Raw genomic sequence first — 11,703 nt, forward strand, 5'->3', positions numbered from 1 at the left:
GAAATCTTAAAGTGGTTTTAATTTGCATTTCCCTGATTATTAGTGATGTTGAACATCTTTTAAGATGTTTCATAGCCATCTTTACTTCTTCTTTTGAAAACGTTCTGTTCAGCTCCTTAGCCCATCTTTCAATTGGGTTGCTTCTTGTTTTGGGTCTCTGTTTTTTAAGTTCGTTATAAATGCTGGTAATTAAACCTCTATCAGATGTGCCGCTGGTGAAGATTTTCTCCCATTCTGTGGGTTTTCTGTTTGTTTCCTTGATTGTCTCCTTTGATGTACAGAAGCTTTTTAGTTTAATGAGGTTCCACTTGTTAATTCTTGCCCTTGTTTCCTGGGCTATTGGTGTCCGGTTTAGAAAGTCCTTTTCTACACCTATATCTTGTACGTTTTTCCCAATGTTTTCTTTAGGGATGAAGGATTTATATTTTTAATTTTTAAAAAATTAAAAAAAGTTTTTAGTTGTCTGAGAGGCTGGGAAGATGGCTCAGCAGTTAAGAACACTGACTGTTCTTGCAGAAGACCTGAGTTTGAATCCCAGTACCCGCATGACCACTAACAGCTATCCTTAACTCCAATTCCTGGGGATCTGACAGCTTCTTCTGTCCTCCGCGAGCATTGCATGACACAGGTGCATTTACCTACATGCAAGCAATACACGCATGCACATAGAATAAAAATAATAAATAAAATTTTAAAAACTGTGAGAGACAGAGAGGAGCGCATGCTCATACTATGGTGCACGTATGGACTTGACGTAGTTGGTTCTTTTCTTTCCATCATGTGGGTCCTAGGGATTGAATGCAGCTCATCAGGCTTAGCAGCAAGTGCCTTTACCCACTGACGAAAGATTTATTTTGGCTTACAGGTTCAGTAGACGCCATCATTGTGGAGAAGGGTTCATAGAGTTGCTTGTTCCACTGTGGTGGGAGCTTTGGGCTGCTGTTTCTCATATCTTGGTTAGAACAAGAAACAGAACAAAAAGAGATGCTGAGCTCTCATTCTCAAAGCCCCTCCTCTGGTGACACATTCCTGCCACCTAGACTCTACTTCTCAAAGGTTCCGCAGTCTCCCAAAAAGTATCACCAGCTGAGGATAGAGTATTCATATAGAAGTCTGTGGGGGATATTTCACATTCAAACGAGAGTGAAAACCCGCTTGTGGTAATTTAAGCATTATCCTATCCTTTGTGCCTCCAGGTTGAATGTCTCTTTACTTGAAGTTCATAGAAGTTTTTCAGATATTGGGCTTCATTTTTTTTTCTCTAAATTTGGATTTCTTTTCTTTCTTCTCTTCTTTTCTTTTTTATTTTTTGAAACAAGTCTCACTATATTGCCCTGACTGGTCTGGAATTTTGATGATCCTCTCTGCTTCCTGTGGATTAAAGTTGTATGTCAAAATATCTCCCTCCTTCCTTCTTCCCCCTCCTTGCTTATTTCTCTGTACTGTGGTGGAACTCAGGTTCTGAAACACATCTCTAGCCCCTTTTTATTTGGAGACAGGACCTCATTCAATTGCTCACACTTGCCTTGAATTTGCAGTCTTTCTGCCTCAGCCTCTTTAGTTGCTTGGATTAGAAATATTTATCACTGTTCATGCCTGACTTAGAATATTTATGTAGATTTTACTGTTTGAACTTCATTAATCTGTTTTTTTCTTTTGTGTGTGTGTTGTTTTAGTTTTTGTTCTTTCTTTTCTTTCTTTTTTAATAACAGCATTACCATTAGTTACCTGAATAACTAATAATCAGGCTTGGCAGCAAGTTTTTGCCTGACTTCTGACTTGGTTTTTAAGAGTGGGCCCGAACTCACCGGACACCCATTTCCCCAGATGTCTCCTAGAACTGTACTCTGGAACTGCATTCTGAAATTGTATCCGAGTCAGGCCTCACCCTGTTTTTATTCAAAACCATTTCTCCAGATTCAATTGGGGAACTATAAATTGGAACCATCCTTATCAGAAAATCTTGTCCTTCCATCCCTAGGTCTACAACTTCTTGTACACACAAAGTCAAATACTTCTGTCTTCCTTGTTTTCAATGAAGATGCCTGTGCTGCCTTTTAGTACTTTGATATGTTAATTTTCAAGCATACCCACATTTATTATTTTTTTGGATGGAGTACCAAATTGAAGTTGCCAATAAGATCAGGTGACCAGGTTACAAGAGCACATGGTTCAGTGAGTTTGCCAACGTTAATTAAAAGTCATTAGTCCAGATTCTATTTTATGTCTCCTACATTACAAAAATTATTATTTTAATTTATTTTTTTATTTTTTTATGTGTGTGAATGTATTGCTTCCATGTATTTAAGTGCACCTGTGTTATGCAATGTCTGCAAATGTCAGAAGAAGGTGTTGGATTCCCTGGGAACTGGAGTTAGGGACAGTTATTAGCTGCCATGTGGATGCTGGGAATTGAACCTGGGACCTCTGCAAGAGCAGCCAATACTCTTAACTGCTGAACCATCTCTCCAGCCCTACATTTTTTTTTTCTTTTGAGGCTGTTTCACTATGTAGCCTAGCCAGTATGGCATCAGACTTGATGTACCTCAATTAGTCTTCTCAAATCTGGGATTACAGGTTCATGCTACACTCTGCTGAACATCACTAATCTAGAAATCTGTAAAACAAAATACTCCAATTCATATCAAAACATTTGTTTTGGGGGGTTTTCAGGTTAAGACTAACCTCTTCAGGTTGTATCAGGTCTATACTTTTCTTTAGGACCTAATTTTGGAGATGGTTTCTTGAGCAACCAACCCCTTGTAAACTCACTGCATTTTGTTGTTTTTGCACATAGCCATCCCTGGTCAAAGTACCATCTCTTCCCTCACAGTCAATCATAATATAGTATGACTTGACTACTTAAATACTACTAGTAGTATTCTTAATTAATTTTTTAAAGAATTATGAATGTATTATAAATTGTTCTCATTCTGCTAGGTCTAGGTTTTCTAGATCTAGGTCTAGATTTTTTAGCTATCACTTAGAGCCTACTCTGTGGCTAGTATTGACAGATATTTTCTATGAAGCACCATGTGGTCCTGGTGATCTTGGCAGTTGCCGTATGAAAGCAGCCTTAAGCATTATTAAAATAACGGACACGACTGTGATTTGATAAGATTTCATTTACAGAAATAGATAGGCAACTGTTTGGGACACAAGCTGTATATTTTATTTACACAAAGACTTTAGAAGAGAAAGATACAGTAAAACATTCACAGTGATTTATTCATACTGTGTAATACACTAGCACATCTGTGCTTTTTACTTGTTCCTCGCACATTATCAGCTTCCATGTTTGCCTTTTTCAGTAGAAATTACTTTGGTTATAATCACTGTCCCAGTAGTCAGTTAGAAGCTATGCTTTTGGTGATTTACTAAGTCAACCCTTAATTTAACTTTCAGGATTCAGAGGATTTAATGCTTCCATTGGCATCTCAAAAGGAGATATGGACAAAGGAATAGGTATCGCACTCAATAGGTAAGTGATTGTTGTATGGGAAAGTAAGCATTTTGCTGGCATGGTGGCTTGTGCTTGTAATGTTACCACTTGGAACACTGAGCCAAGAGAATTGTCCTGAGTTTGGGGCTAGCCTAGGTAGACAGTGACCCCAGGCCAGACAGGGTTGCATAGCAACCTTTTGTCTCAAAAAATTTTATTTTAAGAATTTAAAAAAAGAAGGAAGAAATGTGTATATTAAAAATCTTTTTCCTTCGGCCGTTTTATGGTATTTGTTGCATGTAATAGCGTCCTAAGAATGAAACAGTCTTACATTTCTAGAAAAAAATCCCTACTTCTCAAGGATTTTGAATGCAGTTTGTTTAGTGTTTTTAATTATTTTCTGTTTAATTCATTAGCGTTTTTAGGTTCAAACTGAATTTTGGGTTGAAGGGGAGTTGACAGCCTTTGTCATTTGTTGATGAGAACATTAATAAAATGTTGTTGCCTGCCCTTTTATACTAAGGGGATCTTAAATGTATGCCATGCCATTAAATATGCATTACCAGCATTATTTTTAAATTGGCACACAATATACCACTGTATGAAAAAGTTAATTTGTATTTGATATTTAGACTCTTGTTTCAATTACTGTTCCCCTTCTCCCCTCTTTTCTGTTCCACTGTAGAATGAATCAGGGCTGTGTACCTGGTAGGCATGTGCAATTCCAATGAGCTACACCTCCAGGCTCTCTCTTGTGTTCATTTATATATTTTTAATATTTTATTATTTTTATTTTCTGTAAATGAGTGTTTTGCCTGCATGTATGTAAGTGCACCCATGTTAAATAATGCCTGTGGAGGTCAGAAGAAGACGTCAGATCCCCTGGAACTGGATCTAGGGAGGGTTGTAAGCCACACTGGGTGCTGGGAACTGAACCCAGGTCCTATGTGAGAACAGCTTGTGCTCTTAACCACGAAGCCATCACTCCAGCCCCTTAGTTGTGTTTAAATAAAACTACAGTGAGCACCTTTGCAGATAAAATATTCATAGTTTATTTCCTAAAATTGGATAAAATAATACAGTCCCTCTATGGATATAAGAATGACCATCTTTCCAAATTGACTCCAGTACACTATATTGAGATCTTTTAAAAATTCACCAATTGTAAACTGATAATGGTTATTCATGCCTGTAATCCCAGCACTTAGGAGGCTAAGGCAGGGTTGCTGCAAGATGGAGACCAGCCTGCTTTACAGTGTGAGATACTGTTTTCAAAAATATCAAAAATTTTTTTACTGACTGTGAAAGCAAAACATAGTTTCCTTTAACATTTTACTTTGTGCTTCTTTAATTCTATTTTGTGGTTCTTTGATTTCTAATGAAATAAAATAGACAAAAATTTCTTGGCTCTTAGTTTTGAGTTTTCTTCCTTTATAGAAAAAATATTGAATTTACTTATTGTGTGTATGTGTGAATGAGTATAGATTAGTCCTGCATGTGTGGAGGGCAGAGGAAAGTTTTCAGGAGTTGCTTCTCTTCTACCTTGCTGAGAGGCAGGGTCAGCCTCTCTCTTGTTTCTGCTGCTGAGCTGTGTACTCCAGCTCTTTACCCTTGTTCTACAGCTGGACAGTGCAGGTTGGCTTGCTCAAAAGCTTCAGGACAGTTTTCCCGTCTCTGCCTCTCCACAGGGGGAGAATTTTGCTTTGTTTTATTTGTTTTCCTTGGGACAAGATGTTACCCCATAGCCCAGGCTGCCTTGGATATGCTTTGTAGCCCAGGCTGGCCTTAAATGCATGGCAGTTCTCTTGCCTTAACCTCCTAAGTGCCGGGATTAAGAATCAGGCCACTAGGCTTGGCCCCATACTGAAATTTATTATCTCATATTTAAAATATTTTCTCCAGTTTTGCCTACAAATATTTATGTAGCTCAAGAATATTTTGCTTTATGATTTACTGTTTATATTTTTTTCCTTAAAGAGAAGGTTTTGCTAGTAGCCTATGCCAGCCTCAAATTCACAGTCCTCTTTCCTTAGTGGCAGGCATGTGCCGCTACTATGCCTAACTTTGATTTACTTTAAAAATTGTTTTATTTTGAGACGGGGTTTTATGTAACCCATGCTGGCCTCAAACTCGGTATGTAGCCAAGGGCGATCTTGAACATCTGCTATTCCTATCTCCTGAATGCTAGGTTAGATGAGGCCCATGTACCACTATGCCCAATTTTTTGTGGTGCTGCAGATCAAATTCAGGGCCTAATGCTTTTTAGGCAAGCACTCTACCAACTGAGCTACATCTCCTCAGCCCTCATACATTGTTTTTATGTGACTTTTTTTTTTTTTTTTTTGTACTGAAAATTGACCCTCAGGCCTTACATGTGACATGCAGGTGGCAGTCGACCATTGAGCTTTATATCCAGCCTTTTTTTGACCTTTTTTTAAAAACTGCAACGCACTAAGTTGCCCAGGTTGGACTGAACTCACTCTGTAGCTCAAGCAATCTTTGAACTTGTGATTCTCTGGCTTAGCTTCTCCCATCCCCCAATAGATGGAATTACAGGTATGTGCAACGATGCTTGATTTATCACTTTAAAAAAAATACAGATGCTTCCCATTATGGATCTATCATATGTAATTAGTTTTCTTATTTATTTATTTATTTATTTAGTCTTTTTAAGACAGGGTCTTAGTTCCCTGTGAACTATGTTAACAGGTCCAGGTAGCCCCACCTGGCTGGAACTTGCTGTGAAGACCAGGCTGGTCTTAATCGCTCAGAGAGTCCCCTTCCTCTGCCTACCAAGTGCTGGGTTTATAGGTGTGTGCCACCACACCAGGCAGTAATTAACTTTCTTAATGTTCAGCCCATTCAGGGGTGTATGGTTGTGGTAAGGATATGTGTGAAGATCTCAGTAGTGCTGAATTTCACAATGTTTATCCAGTGCTCTGCTTTTAACATGATTCAAATATTCTCTCAGCTCCTTTGAGTATCTGCTTAGTTTTGCTGCCACTGGCTTATGCTCTCCTTTTATACTAATTGGCAAGCTTTTTTCATATTGGAGATGATAGGTAAGGCTTTATGGGCTATATGGATTCTGCTATTGTAACATGAAAGCAAATATAGGTGAGGCACAAATGAATGAGCACATATGTGTTCCAACAACACTTTTTTATTTTTCTTATTTGAGATGGCCGTGGGGGTGTCTCTTACTATGTAGCCCTGGCTGCCCTGGATTTTTGTAGACTGTGCTAGCTTCAAACACAGATCTGCCTGCTTCTCTTTCCTGAGTGATAGAATTAAAGGCACGTGCCACCATGCTTGGCCCGACAAAACCATTTCACATAAAGAGCTAGTGAGCTCTATTTGTGTAGGCACTACAGTTTGCCAGTATCTGCTGTATGACATTTTACTCGTAACTTCTGCTTTTTATATTTCTAATGTTCGTGCTTCTTTCTGATCCTCCTCTGTAAAACTTTTGGAATTTTTTTATTCCTACCTCACCCCACCCAAAGATTCTCTGTGTAGCTCAGGCTCTCATGGAATTCACTGTGTAGTTCAGGCTGGCTCTAACCTGTAGCAATTCTCATACCTCAGCCCCTGAGTACTGGAATTACAGGCCTAGCTGGGGTAGTTTTTGCGTTTATTTGGTTTTCTTCCCTCCAGTGTTTTCTACTGATGACCTGTTAACATAGTTCACAATTTTTAAGTTTCTAAGAACATAGGTGGCACCTAAACTAGATGCTTTGTATGCCAGTTGGAAGTATGTGCTAGGCTGTGAACGTGTTTGGTTACTTCAGCATAATTCCACTTAGCTGCATGCATTCCTTTTGAGAGGCTATTCCTACAATCCACATTTCATTGTAAGGAACAGGATCCTTTGAATACATTTTAAGAAGCTTCTGGACTTTGTCTCTAGTGTAGTATCATGACTATTTCACCTTATCTCTGGTTCTCTGCGCATGTCTGCTTGCTTCTGCTGCAGAGGACTCATTTTTCCTCATCCTGTCTCCTTTAGCTTCTAGCTCCTTCATAAGGCTTTCCCCCAACTCATTACTTGAGCTTTTGTGTTCTCTGTGGCCATAGCCTTCTCTACCCACATTTTTTTTTTATTATTATTTTTTTTACAGACTATGTGCTTTAGCTCTTATGTCTTTCCAGTGTGTCTGGTTGTCATTAAATTGACAATGTCATTTCTTTTGGGTTGTGAAGTTTCCTGAGACTGTAGTGGTAACAGTTTCTATTTGTCATGTCTAGGACGGTTTCCCCATTGAAGTTTCTTTCTTCCCTATGTATCATAAGCCAATATTGCTTTAGCCTAACAAAATTCAGCTAATATAAGTATAACCAGTTTTATGTAATTGCCCTAAAATTGGAGGGCAACTGAGTCATGAAATAGTTAAGAAGTATCATCATACCTGAGTGTCTTTAGACCTTCACAGTCTCACAGATAATTGTGCAACCCTGTTCTATCATATCCTTGCTGCTAACTGACTTCCTCATCCTGTTTATTCTACTGCTGATGAATAGTTTCTGCTTATTTATAGCTTTTGAGTCATTCCTTTGCAATTAGATTCATAAATTGATCTTAACTCTTTCTTGATTCTTTCATAGGCTGTGGTATTTTCTTTTGTGTTTCCATTTATTCCATTAGCTGACTTGGTTGCTTTGTTTTTCCCTATTTTGTTTTTAAGACAGTGTTGTAGTACAGGCTATCCCTGACCTTGGTATATGGCCAAGGCTAGCTGTTTACACCTGATGCTCCTGTCTCTGTGAGTACCCTCCTCCCAACTCTGGGATTACAAGTGTATACATGGTAATCCTCACCTTCTATATGTAAAGGGAGAGTGCACAAAAAACCATGACTGATATAAACTACCAGTCCTGCTGTCAGGCCTTATCAGAGCATTGTTAGCCCCTGCTTCAAAATTGTGGCCCTCAAACATACCCCCAGCCATGAAGCAATACCTATTCTGAAAACAGGCCCTTCCGCCCTTATCAGGCCCCAGGCCCTTTACAAACACCACCCCACATAATTCTATGGAATGCTTAAAACTCCCCTTCCACTTCCACAGTGTGGTTGCTGTGCTGATTCCCGCCAGTTCCACCCTTCATGGACTAATAAATGGTCAATTTGGATCATAAAGGTTGGTTTCTTTTTCTACCTGTGCCTCTTTCCCTCCTATTCTTAACAGTATGTATTTCATTGTGCTAGGGTTTGAACCTAGGACCTCACATATGCTAAGCAAGTGCTCTATCTCTGAACTGTATTCTAAGCCCTTGTTTTTCCTAATTATAAATTGAAGCTAATTTTGTCACCTTATCTTTGTTTGGGGAGGCGGTCTATGTCTTGATAACTCTTAGGCTGTTGAACAGCTTATGGATGGCTGCCCTTGGATCTGATCCATTGTTATGGTCTGATCAGCTCTTGAGTTTGGAGGATGCATAGTCAATTCACAAGAGTGCCTTCTTAGCCAAGCTCGTTTGCATTACAATTTTCCTTTAGAATGTCCACGCAAAAGCATAACTCTGACCTCAAAGGTCTAGTTTATTCTGGAGTCAAATATGAGTGACCATGGCCCTAGAACACAGATTTAGGTTCGTGTTCCAACTGGTAACTGTTTCATGAAGTTTTTATAGTAACAGAACAAAGTCATAAATCAAGACACTTTTCAAATACATTTGTGGAAACATGAAGTAGGTAGATAAGTGAAAAAGAAATCTTAGCTATAGGCCTCAGATATTTCTGATGGCATTCAGCTTTTTGTTTGGTGGAAGGAAGCTGGTAGTCTGCAAAGTTAATACATTATGAAATGTTATCTGTTGGCCATGGGATGTTAAGTCAGAAACAATGGTGGGCAAGGAGTGGCTATTTAGAAGAATAAAGATAGCCCAAGATAAATGGTAATTAGGCTCTGGACTTGCAACATTCCAAACTCTCCACAATCACTGAAGTTGTAATCAGTTGATCAGCTTTTGTAGAATGTTCAGTTTTAAGATACAGTTTTTCTGGGAAGTTCTTTCATAAGAAAGATTTAGGGCATGAGTCACAGTAACATTATTTATCTCATTGTCTGTGTTAGCACTTCAAAACTGCTTGTTACAGCAACTGCCTAGTCTCTTAAAAGACTCACCTTGTAACCGTAAATTTTCTCTTTCTTTCTTTCTTTCTTTCTTTCTTTCTTTCTTTCTTTCTTTCTTTCTTTCTTTCTTTCTTTCTTTTTCTTTCTTTCTTTCTTTTCTTCCTTCCTTTGTTCCATCTTTTCTTTTACTCTATCTCTCTCTTTCTCCTCCCCCTTCTCTCTCGTCCCTGGGGAAAAATCTAGTTTTATTTTTATGTTCTTCAAAAATATCAAAAAATGAGTGTAAATTTCCACTGAGATGGACTGTGCCTTAACCGTTAGCATTTGCCATTATCTGTGAAGCCTTGGTTCAATCCAGTGCTTTTGGAGGGGGGAGCAAAAAAAAAAACAAGCAATATCTTAGAGGATTTCTTTCCTTTCCCTCTTTCCCTCTTTCCTTCTTTGGTTCTTTGTCTCTTTAAGGCCTTTCTGTATGGCCCCGGGTGGCCCGGAACTCACTCTATAGACCCCACTGTCCTCCAACATGCAATCGTGCCTCTTTCCTGTGTGCTGGGATTACAGGTGTATATCATCATGCCCCCCTTAGCACAGGGCAGTTTATACAAAATCTTCAGAACAAAGAGGATTCTTGTTGAGTTTGTGGCCAATTCCTTAAAAAGTGTTCCTACCTGAAGGTTGTCTTGCTTTGCTTTGTGTTTTGCTTTGTTTTTTAGAGACAGGGTCTTAACTCCATAGCCCAGGCTGGTCTGAAAGTCCTGGTGATTCATGTGCCTCAGCCTCCTGAATGCTGGGATTGCAGACGTGAGCCCACTCTTTTCACTATTTCTTACTATTGATTTAGTAGTTCTGATTTCTAGAAGTAAATTCTCTAGTGGACTAACCTAATGACAGCTTATAGGCAGTCCCACTGGGGGGCACGTAATAGTGACTGGGATCACATGCAAATCCAGGTATGGGGGAACTAAATATGGTAACCCTGCTTAAGGATTGTAATTAGGTACAGTTAAGCTCTAGGAAACTGAGCAGGAGTGCATCTTCATGCTAGGTCCTGCCATTTACATAGTTGCGCTACACTGTCTCTGGTTAGTGTTTGTGTTTATAGTTTCTCCTATTAGGTATTAGCTTGCTCATCTACTTTAGTTTTTCTCTAGTTCATGTTTTTTAGCTAAGCCATAGTTCTGCTTTCTTATTGCTTCATTTTTCTCATACGATTTGTTTCCCTTTGGCTCTCGTGGCTTCATCTTTGTGTTGTGTGTTGGCTTGCTATGCATGTATTTTTCCTGCTTCAGCTCCTTCTACTAACTGATTACTTTGAACAGCCCAATAACTGAGAATACCAGTTTACTAGACCTCTCCTATCTCAGTTTAGCTAGTTGCCTACAAACAGCAGCTGTTTAGAAGATCTTTACTTTTGTGTTCTTGGTTAATATGATGACTACGTGCAATCTCTACTTTACTCTGCTTGTTTCTTATAGTTTCTAATGTGTCCATTAACAACTGACTTCTCCCATCCTTTGTTTCAGGGGTATCAGTTACAAATGCCACAGGATCCAGATGGGGTAATTGTGTGAGATGGTTCCTGGTATTCATTCTTTCTTTTTCTCTTGAAAAGCTGTTTTTCTGGGTGTTTTCTCTTTGCTGTTCTTTCATTTATCTACCTTTGGTAGAAACATTACAAAAGAGATTACTGCATGCCAAAGGACAAGTGGTGGTTCTAAGAGGATGACAGGGCATGTTCGGGTTCCTGACCAACTGAAATGTGTGCAATACATCTAAAGGAAGGTTCTCAGTGCAATGCTGCTAATTGTTTGGAAAGGTCAATTTAGGATTGCCAGGATTTATGGCTCTACAAGAAAACTTGAATGGCTTCAAGGTGGTTTTTTTGTTTAGTTTTTGTTGTTTCATGCTACAAGGTACCAGAATGTGTTTATAAATGCTTCTATAATCTCCTAGATTTTGCTTTTTTGTAATTGTATTATTGTAATGTTATTGTTTTCTCATGTTATGAAACAAGTGTATGTAGCACTACCTATTCAACTTGGCACCTAACAGTTTCCCTGGGCAGAATTTAGAACTGGACCACAATTTTGAATACAGTTGTGTAAATTAGAATGCAATAAACTAGGAAAGTATACTATTATATATTTTATATTATATATAATAATAATATATATAATCTATAGATAG

At 38.6% G+C, this 11,703-nt stretch overlaps 1 long non-coding RNA gene across 3 annotated transcripts in view; it reads left to right on the forward strand.

The window, feature by feature from the left end:
• LOC103747930 overlaps positions 1–11,703 on the forward strand; it is a 63,771-nt gene that overhangs the window by 10,622 nt on the left and 41,446 nt on the right. For 2 of the 3 annotated variants that reach the window (XR_607869.3, XR_607868.3), the window contains exon 4: positions 3,406–3,481. The exons of the other annotated variant lie outside the window; for it this stretch is intronic. This is a non-coding gene — a long non-coding RNA (uncharacterized LOC103747930). The remainder of the gene's footprint in view (positions 1–3,405; positions 3,482–11,703) is intronic. 3 annotated transcript variants of the gene reach the window in all.

This window comes from Nannospalax galili, unplaced genomic scaffold, assembly GCF_000622305.1.
Source record: "Nannospalax galili isolate Female #2095 unplaced genomic scaffold, S.galili_v1.0 scaffold365, whole genome shotgun sequence".
Taxonomy (NCBI): domain Eukaryota; kingdom Metazoa; phylum Chordata; class Mammalia; order Rodentia; family Spalacidae; genus Nannospalax; species Nannospalax galili.